The sequence below is a fragment of the Leucoraja erinacea genome, chromosome 7 (genome assembly GCF_028641065.1).
Source record: "Leucoraja erinacea ecotype New England chromosome 7, Leri_hhj_1, whole genome shotgun sequence".
Lineage (NCBI taxonomy): Eukaryota > Metazoa > Chordata > Chondrichthyes > Rajiformes > Rajidae > Leucoraja > Leucoraja erinaceus.
In genome coordinates this window covers 28,942,714-28,957,547 of record NC_073383.1, presented here as the reverse complement: position 1 = coordinate 28,957,547, position 14,834 = coordinate 28,942,714, and the positions used below count along the sequence as shown (strand labels likewise).

General features: G+C 46.8%; 1 protein-coding gene across 1 annotated transcript in view; it reads right to left on the bottom strand.

The window, feature by feature from the left end:
* gpd2 (glycerol-3-phosphate dehydrogenase 2 (mitochondrial)) overlaps positions 1-5,142 on the bottom strand; it is an 86,185-nt gene extending 81,043 nt beyond the window's left edge. The window contains exons 1-2 of the mRNA XM_055638085.1: positions 4,832-5,142; positions 1,561-1,671 (exon numbers count right to left, since the gene is read on the bottom strand). The gene's annotated coding sequence lies outside the window, so the exon portion shown is untranslated. The remainder of the gene's footprint in view (positions 1-1,560; positions 1,672-4,831) is intronic.
* Between the last annotated feature and the right edge of the window lie 9,692 nt (positions 5,143-14,834).

The following is a 14,834-nucleotide window of genomic DNA, read 5'->3' as shown; positions in this document are numbered from 1 at the left end:
GGGAGTCCAGAATCAGGGGTCACAGTTTAAGAAGGTAGGACATTTAGAACTGAGATGAGGAAAAATGTCTTCACCCAGAGAGTTATGAATCTGTGGAATTCTCTGCCACAGAAGGCAGTGGCGGCCAATGTTTTCAAAAGAGAGTTAGATTTAGCTCTTAGGGCTAAAGGAACGGGGTACTGATTTTGGAGGATCAGCTATGATCATATTGAACGGCTCACAGGGCCGAATGGCCTTCTCCTGCACCTATTTTCCATGTTTCTTATGAGCTGTTCTAGTACATCGAACGTGTACAGGACTTTGGACTTTTTGTAAATGGTGCCAAAATATGGCGACTCGTGCATGTGTGCACTATGCAAAAGGAATCTCAGTGCACAGTGCACACGTGAGGATAAAGCACCATTAAACCATTGATGCAACTTAGAGTTGCTAGTTCACAGCCCCAACAACATGGATTCAATCTTGACTTCAGATACTGTCCGTGCAGAGTTTGTACGTTGTGCCTGTGTCTGCGTTGTGCGTTGGTTCCTTCTAGTTGTTTCCATTTTCCCGCGCATCTCAAAGACATGTGGGTGGTGTAGGCTTATTGGCCACTGTGAATTTGCCCCCCCCCCCGCATAGGTAGAATGTGGGGAGAACTGATGGAAATGGCAGTGGGTTGGGTCATGGGGAAATGTACTGAAAGTCAAATGTCTCTGTGAGCCTGTGTAGGCCAGAACCATTGATCACCTGTTCACACTAGTTCTACGGATCTGAAAACTGGCTGTTTTCTACGTCATAAGGCTAAATGAAATTAAAATATGGGTATTTCTAAGGTGGAGATTGACAAATACTTGATTGGTACTTGAAGGGTGTTAAGAGTTATGGGGACAAGGCAGGAGAATTGGGTTGAGGCGGAAAGGTAGATCATACAATGGGAAAAACAGACCCCTCAGCCAAATCTGCCCACGCCAACCAACATGTCCCACTTGCCTATGTTTGGCCCATATCCCTCAAAACCTGTCCTATCCATGTACTTGGTGATATGGTGCAATAATCCCTGTTTCAACTACCTCCACTAGAAGCTCATCCATACACTCTTTGCGTAAAAAAGTTATCCTTCAGATTCCTATTAAATCTTTCTCCCATCAGCTTAAATCTATGTCCTCTGGTTCTCGATTCGCATACTCTGGGCAAAATACGTTGTGCGTTTACCCGATCTATTCCTCTCATTACATTGTACACCTCTATAACATCACTCTTCATCCTCCTGCGCTCCAAGGAATAGAGTCCTATCCTACTCAACCTCTCCCTATAGCTCAGGCCCTTGAGTGCTGGCAACATCCTTCAATCAGCCATGATTGAATGGTGGAGTAAACTCAGTGGGCTGAATGGCCTACTTCTGCTGCTATGATATAAACATGAATACAAAGCTACATCTCAAAGAACTTCATGGTGATAAGACTTCTGGAGCATTTGAGAGTCGCCACATGCAGCTAATTTCCTTCTCCATTTGAAATTCCTTTATTTGTTTTAAATCATGACTTTGGTAGAAGTAGAAGGTTGTAGATTAAGTCTTACTTCAGAATTGAGGTTAACAGCCCAGTAGATTCCTCGGGTAGTTTTGCATTGGTGTTGATCCCATCTTCCACATCAAACCCCCATCAGTTTTTCACCGGGATCTGAAGAATCCTTGAAGAAAAACACAGGAGTTATAATCAGCCTGAAAAAGGACCCCCACCCGAAACATCACCGACCCATGTTCTCCAGAGAAGCTGCCTGACCCGCTGGGCTTTTCTCTCTAGCTTTCCTCTGTTCTGCAAGACTCTCGTTCTCTCCATTCACCTACTCGTACTTCTCTCTAACATTCCCCAGCGAGATCTCTAATCTGCAATGCCACCTCTCCCTCCACACATGCTGCCTGACCTGCTCAGTGTCTCTGTTCATAATCCTCCCAGACACACCGACCTCTTTGCACCATACCAGATGTGGTCACAGAGTTATTGACATAGTCATCAAGTCATACAGCACGCAAACAGGCCCTTCGGCCCATCTAGCCCATACCAACAAAGATATCCATTTACACTTAGTTTAGAGATGCAGCATGGAAACAACAGTCCTCCTAGTCCACGCTGGCCAATGATCACCACTCCACACTAGTTCTGTTATCCCACTCTCTCATGCACTCCCTACAAACTAGGGGCAATTTACAGAAGCCAATTAATAGATAATAGGTGCTGGAGTAGGCCATTCGGCCCTTCGAGCCAGCACCGCCATTCAATGTGATCATGGCTGATCTTCTTCTTCTTGCGTATGGCATGCACAGCCTAAAGTTGTAGGACAACTTGTTCCATTTGATCTTACTTGATTGTGCACGCCAGATTGATTGCATTCGTCGAAACTGGGCGGGCCACGTGAAGGTTGCAATCTCCCACCCCAGCAAGGCTGATCATCCCCAATCAGTACCCAATTCCTCCCCATATCCCCTGATTCCACTATCTTAAAGAGTGCTATCTAGTTCTCTCTTGAAAGTATCCAGAGAAAACCGGCCTCCACCGCCTTCCGAAGCAAAAAATTCCACAGACTCACAACTCTGTGTGAAAAAGTGTTTCCTCATCTCCGTTCTAAATGGCTTACCCCTTATTCTTAAACTGTGGCTCCTGGTTCTGGACTCCCCCAACATCAGGAACATGTTTCCTGCCTCTAGCGTGTCCAAACCCTTACTAATCTTATATGTTTCAATAAGATTCCCTCTCATCCTTCTAAACTCCTGAGTATACAAGCCCAGCCGCTCCATTCTCTTAGCATATGGCAGTCCCGCCATCCCGGGAATTAACCTTGTAAATCAACGCTGCACTCCTTCAATAACAAGAATGTCCTTCCTCAAATTAGGGGACCAAAACTGCACACAATACTCCAGGTGTGGTCTCACTAGGGCCCAGTACAACTGCAGAAGGACCACTTTGCTCCTATACTTAACTCAACTATACAAACCTGCACGTCTTTGGGATGTGGTAGGAAACCAGAGCACCCGGAGGAAACCCATACGGTCACAGGATGAAACTCCACATACATCACATGAGGTCAGGATCGAACTCGGATCTTTGGCGCTGTGAGGTAGCAGCTCGGTGGCTGTGCCACTGTGTTGTTCGTTTGTTCCACCTGCCCACATTTGGCCCCTATCCCTCTAAATAAGCCATAATCGAATGGCAGAGCATCCTGATGGGCCGAATGCCCTAATTCTGCTCCACGGTCAAGAAAATTGCCAAGTACCTGTCCGTGTCTTTTAAATACTGCTATAGTACCTGCCTCAACTACCTGCTATGGCAGCTCACTCCATACACCCACACTCAGCTTCCTCTTAAATCAATCCTCTCTAACCATGAACCCGTGTCCTCATATTTCTTGATTCCCCTACGTTGGGTAAAAGTGTCTGGGCATTCACCCTATCCATTATCCGCCCTGTAAGGCAAAAACTCTATCAGCTGTGCCACTGTGCCACCCTCTAGAATCGCAGTCACACAGCATAGAAACAGGCCCCTTCAGCCAAACTTCAGCCCATGCCAATCAAGATGCCCTATGTACACTAGTCCCACCTGCCTGTGTTAGGCCCACATCCCTCTAAATCTGTCCTATCCATGCACCTGTATAATGTCATTGAAAAGCTGCTAAGGTCCCTGCCTCAACTACCCCCCTTTGGAGAACTGGAGTCAACCATCCTTTTTCTCCAGAGAAGCTGCCCGACTCGCTGAGTTACTCCAGAACTACCTTTGGAATAAAGTAGTATCCATTGTTCATTTGTATGCGTTGGCAGTCGGTTCCATGTACCCACCACCCTCTGAGTGGTTGTGGAATCAGTGTGGGTTGACTGCACCCAAACAGGGTCCAACTCAGACCAAGGGGTGAGGGTGGACCCCTATCCAGGGAACATTGAAACCCAAGCTGCCCAGGACGTGAGAGAAATAGATCGGGTATACGTACAGAGTATCTTGCCCAGAGTACGGGAATTGAAAACCAGAGGACAGAGGTTTAAGGTGAGGGGGGAAAGATTTAGACTTTAGAGATACAGCGTGGAAACAGGCCCTTCGACCCATCGAGTCAATCGACCAGCGATCACCCCGTACACTGACATTATCCTACAAATTAGGGACAATTTACAAAAGCCAATTAACCTACAAACATGTACGTCTTTGGCGTGTGGGAGGAAAGAGCACGCAGAGAAAACCTATGTGGTCACAGGGAGAACGTACAAACTCCATACAGAGAGCATCCATGGTCATGATTGAATGTGGGTCTCTGGCGCTGTAAGGCAGCAACTGTACCATTGCACCACCATGCCTCCCTTAATAGGAACCTGTAGGGTAACATTTTCACACAAAGGGTGGTGGGTGTATGGAACAAACCGCTGGAGGAGGTAGTTGAGGCAGTATCACAACGTTTAGGAAACATTTGCACAGGTATATGGATAGGATAGGTTTAGAGGGCTATGGCCAAATGTGGGCAGGTGGGACTGGTGTAGATGGGACATGTTGTTCGGTGTGGGCAAGTTGGGTCGAAGGGCCTGTTTCCATGCTGCATGACTCTATGAGCAGGTGCCATGACCTTAGTGGCCGTGGACCCAATTTGGGTTGCCTGCACCCTAATAGGGTCCATGTCAGACCAAGGGCTGAGGGTGGATTCCGATCCAGGAAAATGTTGCAACGCAAGCTGCCCAGGACATGGAAGGGGAAGTGGGAGATGACTTCTGCGTCTGCAGAGGAAGGCGCGCCGGGGCCATAATGACCACTGCAGGGGGGAGCAATGCACCGGCAGGTAGCAGGTTGGATGAGGGAGGGGGAATGGATGGACTTACCTGCTGATAGATGTCAGCCCAGCCGCCGCGCCAGGGACGCAGGTTGTCATTGCATCCCCTTCCTTCCTTCTGCACTGCAATGCCTGTTTGTCTCTCCCTCTCCCTCCTCTCTCTCTCTCTCTTTCTCTTTCTCTTTCTCTTTCCCTCTCTCTTAATTCCCACTCACCGCATCGACCCCCCTCCTCCCCGTCCACACTTTGCAATTTAAAAAGAAATACAAGGATTTGCATCCACCCCCAGCTCCTCTCCCGCAAGGCAGCTCCCACTCATTTTCCTGGTTCTTGCTTGCGTGTGAGATGGTGGTGCCCTAAGAGATTGACAGTTCTTGCAGCCCAACGGGATTCAACGCTGCAGTCGAAGTGGGCTTGGCTTTTGTGCTTGTAACACCAATCACTTCCAGCAGCGAAGATCAAACCATTCTTAATCCTGTCCTTCCCCAATGATTCATCCTAAAGTGCACTCCTCTTAACTGCCAAATCATTGTTTACAGCTTCTAATTGCCCAAGTTTGACTATAGTTTTATAATTATTACTATGCTGAATATTACAATTATAGACACACAGTGCTGGAGAAACTAACTGCAGCACCCTTAGTTTAGTTTAGAAAGGTACTGCAGATGCTGGTTTACACTGAAGATAGACACACAATTGCTGGAGTAACTCAGCGGGACAGGCAGCATCTCTGGAGAGAAGGAATGGGTGACGTTTCTGGTCTCAACCAATCTAATGATGCTGACTGTCCCGCTGAGTCACTCCAGCATTTTGTGTCTATCTTTAGTTTAGTGTGGTTTATTGTCATGTGTACCATGGTACAGTGACTGAAAGCTATTTAGTTGCATGATCTCCAGTCAGCAGAAAGACAAGACGTGATTACAATCAAGCCATCCACAGTGTTCAGCTCTTCCCTCTCCCAATTAGGCAAGAGGTACAGAAGTTTAAAAACGTTGGAATAATTATAAAAGTATAGTAGAACTAAAGAGCATCTTTAATTTAATGTCACGTGTATCGAGGTACAGTGAAAATCATTTTTTTGTTGAGTGCTATCCAGTCCGCAGAAAGATACGTGATTACAATCGAACCATCCACAGTGTGCAAATACAGGATAAAGGGAATAACGTTTAGCGCAACATAAAGTCCAGTAATTGATATTGATATGCCATTTATTGACACTATACATGTACAGTTAAACTGAAAGCTGCTCGTACTCAGTGCATACATACAATTTAGCACAAAAAAACAAGAGACAGAAAAACAAAAAACAGAAGGGAGAAAGGGGGGGGGATAGGTGCACAATTTCTGCGACGCTACATACATATATACATATATACAGATGGAAGTCCGTGGTGTTGGGCAGTGAAGTCAGTGCATGTGTGAATTAGAATTAATAGTTGTTATAATTCTCGGAAAGCAACTATTTCTGAGTCTATTTGTCCTGGATTTGATGCACCTATAGCGCCTTCCAGAGGGCAGCAGGTCGAACAGTCCAAACGCAGGATGGGAGCTGTCTTTGGTGATCTTCTTTGCCCTGCTAAGGCAGCGGGAGGTGTAGATGTCCATCAGGGAGGGGAGAGGGCAGCCAATGATCCTCTGCGCTGTCCTAGTTACCCTCTGAAGCCTCTTCCTGTCTGCCATGGTGCAGCTGCCATACCATGCTGTAATGCAGTATGTCAGCAGGCTCTCGATGGACGAGCGGTAGAAGGTCAGCAGCAGGTTAGAGTCCAGGTTGTGCTTCCTGAGGACCCTCAGGAAGTGCAGCCGCTGCTGAGCCTTCTTGATGACCGCTGTCGTGTTGTCCGTCCAGGAGATGTCAGCAGCGATATGGACGCCGAGAAACCGGAAGGTATTGACCCTCTCCACACACTCGCCGTTGATGTGTAGGGGGGCTAAGTCGGTGCTGTGCCTCCTGAAGTCGACAATGAGCTCTATAATCAGATAAAATCCGATTATAGATAGTCCGAGGGCCTCCAATGAGGTAGATGGGAGGTCAGGACCGCGCTCTAGCAGGTGAGAGGACGATTCAGTTGCCTGATGACATCTGGGAAGAAACTGTCCGTGAATCAGGAGATGTGCATTTTCACACTTCTGTACCTCTTGCCTGATGGACAGGAGTGACCTGTACACTGTGGGCGGCTTTATTGTAATCATGTATAGTGCTTTCGCTGACAAGATAGCACGCAACCAAAAGAAAATCATTTTCACAGTACCTCGGTACACCTGACAAACTAAACTAAAGATGTTACTATACTTTTATATTTATTAATATGCACTACACAACAGACGGAGGCACAATGAGTTGGAGTAACTCAACGGGTCAGCAATATCTTTAGGGAAATAAGGAACTGCAGATTCTGGTTTACATAAAAAGACCCAAAGTGCTGGAGTAATTGGATCATACAGCCTCTCTGGGAAAACTTGGAAGTGCAGATGCTAGTTTTGCATAAAAAGATACAAAGTAGTGGAGTAACTGAGCTTGAAAGTCTTAAGAAGAGTCCTGACCCAAAACATCAGAGATGCTGCCTGACCTGGTGAATGACTCTGCACTTTGTGTCTTTGGATAGAGCCTGGTAGAGCTGCTGAAATAGGTGATGTTTTGGGTCGAGATTCTTCTTCTGAAGGGCCATTCCTTCTCTCCAGAGATTCTGCCTCTAGTTACTCCAGGATTTTGTGTCTATCTTCGCTTTACACCAGCATCTGCAGTTCCTTCCGACACAAGTATTAACAGGCAATAGATATAATGGATACAATGGAACCTGATCAATTATATTTACACCTAATGGTATACAGATTGGGAAAGTGGTTAATATCCTTTCTTCTTTCTTCATCAGAACCCCTGTACAACTGGAGCTTGTACTCCGGCATTTCAAATGCGTTTTAGCACACAGAACATAGAACATAGGACAGCACAGGACAAAAAATGCTGGAGTAACTCAGCGGGTCAGGCAGCATCTCTGGAGATCATGGATAGGTGATGTTTCCGGCCGAGATGCATCTTCAGACCAAAACCCGACCCGACTCGAAATGTCACCTATCCATATTCTCCAGAGATGTTGCCTGACCTAATCAGTTACTCCGGCATTTTGTGTCCTTTTTCGTAAACCAGCACCTGCCGTTCTTTGATTCTACATAGAACAGTACAGCACAGGAATAGGCCTTTCTGCCCATAATGTTTGTGCTAAATATGATGCCACAAGTTAAGCTGATCCCATTTTGCTGCATGATCCATATCACTCTATTGCCTGCACTTCCATGTGCCTATTTAAAAGCCTCTTAAACGCCACTATTGTATCTGCCTCTGCCACTACCCTTGGCAGCATGTTCCAGGTGCCCACCACTCTCTGTGTTAATAGTCTCCTATTGTCACCTAAATGTCACCATGTAGCGGCGCCTGCTGGCGCACGCAGGTATTGAACCCGGCGTTCGGAAGCCGCGGTCACGTGACTCGGGAGGGGCTGCTTGTTTTCGCGCGGTTTTGTTTTCGCGCGTTAGTTCAGTGCTGACCACCGTTGTGGCCAGACGTGTCGTGAGAGCCTGTGAACTGAGAAGTGATTTTGTGAATAAAATTTTTCTGAAAACTCAGTTGTCGTTCTTGCGACTGCCAAAACCTAGTCTTTTCTCCAGAGATGCTGCCTGACCCACTGAGTCACTCCAGCATTTTGTGTATATCATAGGAAAGATGTTATTTAGCTGGAAATGGTGGGAAAAGGTTTATGAGAATGTTGTCAGGACCTGAGGGCCTAAGTTATTGGGAGAGATTGAGCACGCTAGGACTCTTGATTGGAAAGCTGGAGGATGAGGGGGTGATCTTATAGAGGCGTATAAAATCATGAGAGGAATAGATAGTGTAAATGCATAGAGTCTCTTACCCCGAGTAGGGGAATTTTTGTATCTATGTAAGACTGTCCTTACAGTCACCACAAGGGGGCTCTGCCCCTATATGTATGTTTTTCTCGGAATCAGGCAGGCAGCCATCTTGGCTTGAATAAACCCACTTACTGACACGGTACAACCAACAAGAGTCGATATTGAGTTATTATCCGTCAAACACAACATCTGGCGACGAGGATGGCGAGTTTAACTCTCGCTGCCCCATCTCCATGCTTGGAAAGTCCAGGAGAGCCTCCTGTACCATGGACACGATGGTTCGAAAGTTTCACATGCTTGATCGCAAGTGGCCTGGATAGCAAGGCTATATCGGACGCTCGTCGCCAAGCGATCCTGCCGCATTGCCTCGGAACGGAGGAACAGCGCAGTTTGACAGTGCTGCAACGAGTAAGTACAGTAATGCTGTTACTGCACTTGGCAAATATTTTGGCCCAAAGACAAGTGTGATGATAGAGAGATACCGTTTTCGTCAACGTTCACAGGGACATGGCGAACCAGTGAAGCAATTTGTTTCTTCATTGATAGAACTAGCTGCAAAGTGCAATTTTGGGGCACTGACTGATGAGTTGGTGAGAGACCAGCTGATAGAAAAGACTTCTATCCCGCGGATCAGAGAGCTCCTTCTAATGGAGGATGATGATCTCAAACTCAAAATGGCACAAGAATTGGCCGTGCAAATTGAAAGTGCGATGCATGATGCCAAGGTGCTCAAACAACATTCAATGGCAAGCACTGAGGGAGCATCTGGTCATTCATCTCATCAGATGATCACAGCACCAGTGCAGGGCATTCAGAAACAGTCAAAAAACAATCACTCAAACAAGCAGTGTCCGAATTGATGGCCGGACACACGCTCCTAAGGAATGTCCAGCTTACGGTAAACGGTGCAACGCGTGTTCAAAGCTGAATCACTTCGCGAAAGTCTGCCGGTCGTCGAAGAAGAAAGCGTCATCTGTCTGCCATGTAGACGATGAATCTCCGGGTGTACACAACGTATACTCCATGAAGGACAGGGCTGACCAGGATGTTCGGTCAACAGGTGCTTTCAAAGACTGCAGGGTTGAGATCGCTGGGACCTCGGTATCGCTTCTCATAGATGTGGGGGCGAAGGTTTCAATTTTGAGCGTCGACCTCTACAAAACCTACTTTTCAGACTACCCACTTGCTCCCCCGAGGGACACTCTTCACACTTATGATGGTTCAATCGTACCCACGAGAGGGCTAGTGACAGTTCCTGTCTGCTACAAAGGAGTTAAGCTCGATAGCTTCACATTCTACGTTGCAGAAGGAAAGAGTCTGATGGGAGTCAATTTGTTTGATCGACTAGGTTTCAAGCTTCGGGACTCAACCAGCACGAACATCAATGTGATCAGCGACGCGGACTATGGGCATGAGTATCCTTCCCTTTTCTTGGGTTTTGGGGTAGTTAAAGGGTACTGCCACACACCTAGTGTAGACACATCAGTCCCGCCTGTTTCACAACGCCTATGATGTCTACCACTTTCCATTCGCTCGGAAGTCTCAACTGAACTGAAGCGACTCGAAAATGATGGTATAATTGAACGCATCGATTCATCCCCTTGGATATCGAATCGATAGCGATGTAAGAACAGTGAACTCAGACTTTGCATCGATCTCAAATTGGTCAACAAAGCCATCATTCCGGACAAATATCCTCTGCCAACAATAACAAGAGCTAGCTGTGTCGTTCCACGGTTCAACAGTGTTCACAAAACTGGACATGCGCCGAAGCTACCATTTGACAGCATTTATCACACATGAAGGAGTATTTCAGAACCGTAGGATGCCGTATGAACTGTGCTCAGAGCCTATCGCATCTCAAAAACACGTGGCGTTGGTTCTGCCAGACATTGACGGAACACTCAACCTCATCAACGATGTCGTCGTCCATGGCAGAGACAAGGAGGAACACGATCGATGACCGAATGCAGTGTTAGCTCGTCTCTCGCAACACAATTTGATGCTCAACGCAGCAAAGTGTACATTTGCAGCATCCGAGATCGATTTTCTCCGGTACAGAGTGACAGCGACTGGAGTTGAGCCTACTCAGGACAATGTCCAAGCCACCAACGCTCTTCCCACCCCAACTAACACGAAAGAGTTAGCTTCATTTCTGGGCACCACCAACATCTACCGCAAGTTTGTGCCGCATTACGCGCAGATCGCAGAACTGCAACAGAAGCTGCTATGGAAAGACACACAGTGGGAATGGACGTGAGCAGGACATCGTGTTCAACACGCTAAAAGACAAAATAGCATCTCCGCCTGTTCTCGCGCACTTCGACACAAGTGCTGAAACGTACGTCACAACAAACGCTTCCAGTATCGCGCTCGGAGCAGTGTTCTCGCAGGGTATCGATGGAAGCGAACGACCGATCACATTCGCGTCCCGTCCCTTGACTGCAACCGAAAGCAAGTACTCCACCGGGGAACACGAAGCATTAGCGTGCATCTACGCGTGTGATGCATCTACACTGGCACGTATGCCTATACGGGAGGCCATTCACTCTCCGTACGGATCACCAAGCGCTAACTACGTTACTGGACACTGCTCAAAACATCATCCGCTCCGGATCTACAGATGGTCCGATCGTCTTCATCAGTACAACTTCGAAGTCGAATACCTCGCAGGTTCACGCAATCGCATCACAGGCATGCTCAGTCGAGTCCCAAAGGTGGCATCCGCACGCACACGCGATAGCGACGCTTCAAGCAGCATCGACGACTACGTTCTTGTGGTGATTTCGCACGGGACCGCGAATCTAGTAACGCGGGAAGACCTGAAAGCAGAGTCGACAGCTGACGGCACATTGCAACCGTCTGCCAGTATCTCAAGACGGACTGGCCCAAGGAGATAGCAGACGACTTGGTTCCATACCACTGGGTACGCCACGAACTGGCAGTGTTTGACGATACATGTGTCACGTGCGGAACTCGAGTGGTTATACCCAAATCACTGCAACACCGCGTGTTACAACTGGCACACGAAGGATACCCGGGCGTTGTTAAGATGAAACAACGGTGTCGCGAGGCAGTGTGGTGGCCAGCAATAGATCGTCGCGTAGAAGATTTTGGCAAAAATTGTAAAACATGCACAATTAGCGAGAAGTCAACAAAACCACGTCCTGCCCTCTTCAGCCAATCCCATGGCTGGACAAACCTTGGAAGTACTTGCATCTTCGACATCTTCGGAGAGGTGCAAGCTGCACGAAGAAGTACATGATCTCCACAGCAAGTGGCCTGAGATCGCTACGACTTCTTCAGTCACGCCAAGCTCGATCATCGCGATTCTCGAAAAGCTGCTCACCAAGTGGGGACTGCCGGAGGTCATAACTACAGACAACAGCCCACAGTTCATATCTGAACAGTTCTCTACCATCCTCGCGACCTACGACATTCAACATCAGCGGACGTCACGATACAACCCCCAATCGAACGGCTGGGTTTGAACGATTCAATCGAGTGATCAAAGAAAGCGTAAAAGCGAATATGTCGGTGAGGAAACATTCGGACAGTCAATCCTTATCTTCCTCCGATCATACAGATCCACACCGCACACGCTGACTGGGAAAACGCCAGCAGAGCTGATGATAGCGTGAAACCTGCGAACTTCTTCAAACATTATCGCGCCCAAATCCAGACACAAAGGCGAGGGCGGAAATGATAGCACACGGACAAGCAAAAGGGAAAATGTACTGTGATGCCAAACGCAGAGTATGAACGTCGCGGTTCAAGGTTGGCGACTGGGTACGAACCAGCTGCCCAAACAGGCAGCATAAGCTCGCACTCTCAAAGCCGATCCAGATAAAACGGAGAATGCGTACCTCCTCCAAGATGACACCAGATGGATAGCGAGGCGACTTATCACAAGCAGACAGAGACAGGAAGAAAACGAACCAGATGCTTTTCCTTTCCCGATATCCAGTCAAGACCGCGATTGCGGTCAGCCTACAGCAGAGCAGCCAAATCCCGCTCCACGCTCTCAGCGACAGAAGAGGAGACCTCAGTATCTGCAAGATTTTCAGCTGTGAAGCCATAAACCGTTGTATTCACTGAGCAGTTATTTTTTGGACTTCCGTTTACTAATAGAGGACATGAAATTTGAAAGGACTTTGGACTGATTTCATATGGACTTTTATTTGATTTGATAACTGGACTTAAATGATCACCTTCATTTACAAGGAGGGGAAAATATGTTGTATCTATGTAAGACTGTCCTTACAGTCACCACATGAGGGCTTGCCCCTATATGTATGTTTTTCTCGAAATCAGGCAGGCAGCCATCTTGGCTTGAATAAACCCACTCACTGACACGGTACAACATGAGTCGATATTGAGTTATTATCCGTCAAACACAACGGAATCGTGAACCAGAGGATATAGGTTTTAGGTGAGGGGGGAAAGATTTAATAGGAACCTGAGGGGCAACTTTTTTTACACAAAGGATGGTAAGTATGTGGAACAAGCTGCCAGATGAGGTAGTTGAGGCAGATACCATTGATTAAGAAGCATTTGGACAGGTACATGGATAGGACAAGTTTAGAGGGATGTGGGCCAAACGCAGGCAGGTGGGTTTAGTATAGATGGGACATGTTGGTCGGCGTGGACGTTGGGCTGAAAGGCCTGTTTCCACGCTGTATAACTCTATGACTAAAGCTGCATTTGACATAGAAATAACACTCCAAAACTGTTAAAAATTAATAAAACAATTGAGAAAATTTGAATTATTAAAATGTGTTTAAAAATTAAAGCACTAGAGGTATTAAAGTATTAATTGAAACATTTAATCAACTCAATTAGGTCACATGAAAAGTAAATTCTGTCGCAGAGCTTCATAAAGTGAAATCAATGAGCATGTCTCAGGTTAATCTGACCTACACTCATTAATAAATTTCACAATGCAAGGCTGGGCAATCTGTAGAAGTGTTTTTGCTTTGTAATTTGGTGATCAGCTGAGCAAATTTTCCACCTGGTTTAGTTGGTAAATGCCGGTGTTTCCGAGCAGAACAAGGAGCTTTGGTGTGTTTAGTTTAGAACTACAGCGTGGAAAGAGGCCCTTCAGCCCATCCAGTCCCTGCTGACCAATAATCACCTAGCTAACACTATCCTACGTACAAGGGAGAATTTACAATTTACAGAAGCCAGTCTACCTACAAACCTTAATAAGACTTTAGACTTAAAAGACACAGCATGGAAGGAAATGTGGGAATGTGGAAATGGACAGATAATGCTTGGGTCAGGAACCAGACTGATTATAACACGGGGGGTGGAAGCTGGAAACGAGAGTGCATGACAGAGCTTCCAGTCTGAAGAAGGGTCCTGACCCGAAACGTTGTCTGTCCATTCCCTCCACAGATGCTTCCTGACTGACTGTTCCTCCAGCACTTTGTGTTTTGCTCAAGGTTCCAGCATCTGCAGTTCCTTGTGTGTAAATATAAAAGCCCTTATGGCTTGCCGTACACCAATAGCTTTTTCAAATGCTTCAAAATGTGTTACATACGGTACACTTGGTTCTTGAATGTTAACAAACGAATAGTTACAATATCTAATTGTTCATCTGCCAGTCCACAGGTGTAAAACTTCAGCAGATGTACTATCTTACCAAAGAGTCATTGAGAGAAACAGCCTGGATGAAACAGGCCCTTCTGCCCACCGAGTCTGTACCAAATATCAACCACCCTTTTACACTAATCTTATATTAAACGCATATTCACAACAATATCACCAAATTCTATTACTCACCCACACACTGGGGGAAATGCAGAACTTGGAGGTTTTGAGTGTTTAAATTATTTTAGCGATACAGCGTAGAAACAGGCCCTTCGACCCACCGAGTCCATGCCGACCATCGATCACCTGTTCGCACTAGTTCTATTTTATCCAGCATTCTCATCCATTCTCTATTACACTAGGAGCAATTTAAGGCGGGCCAACTAACCTACAAACCCACACGTCTTTGTGATGTGGGAGGAAACCGGAGGAAACCCATGTGGTCAAAGGGAGAATGTGCAAACTCCACACAGACAGCACCCGAGGTCAGGATCGAACCCGGTTCTCCGATGCTGTGAGGCAGCAGCTCTACCTGCTGCACCACTGTGCCG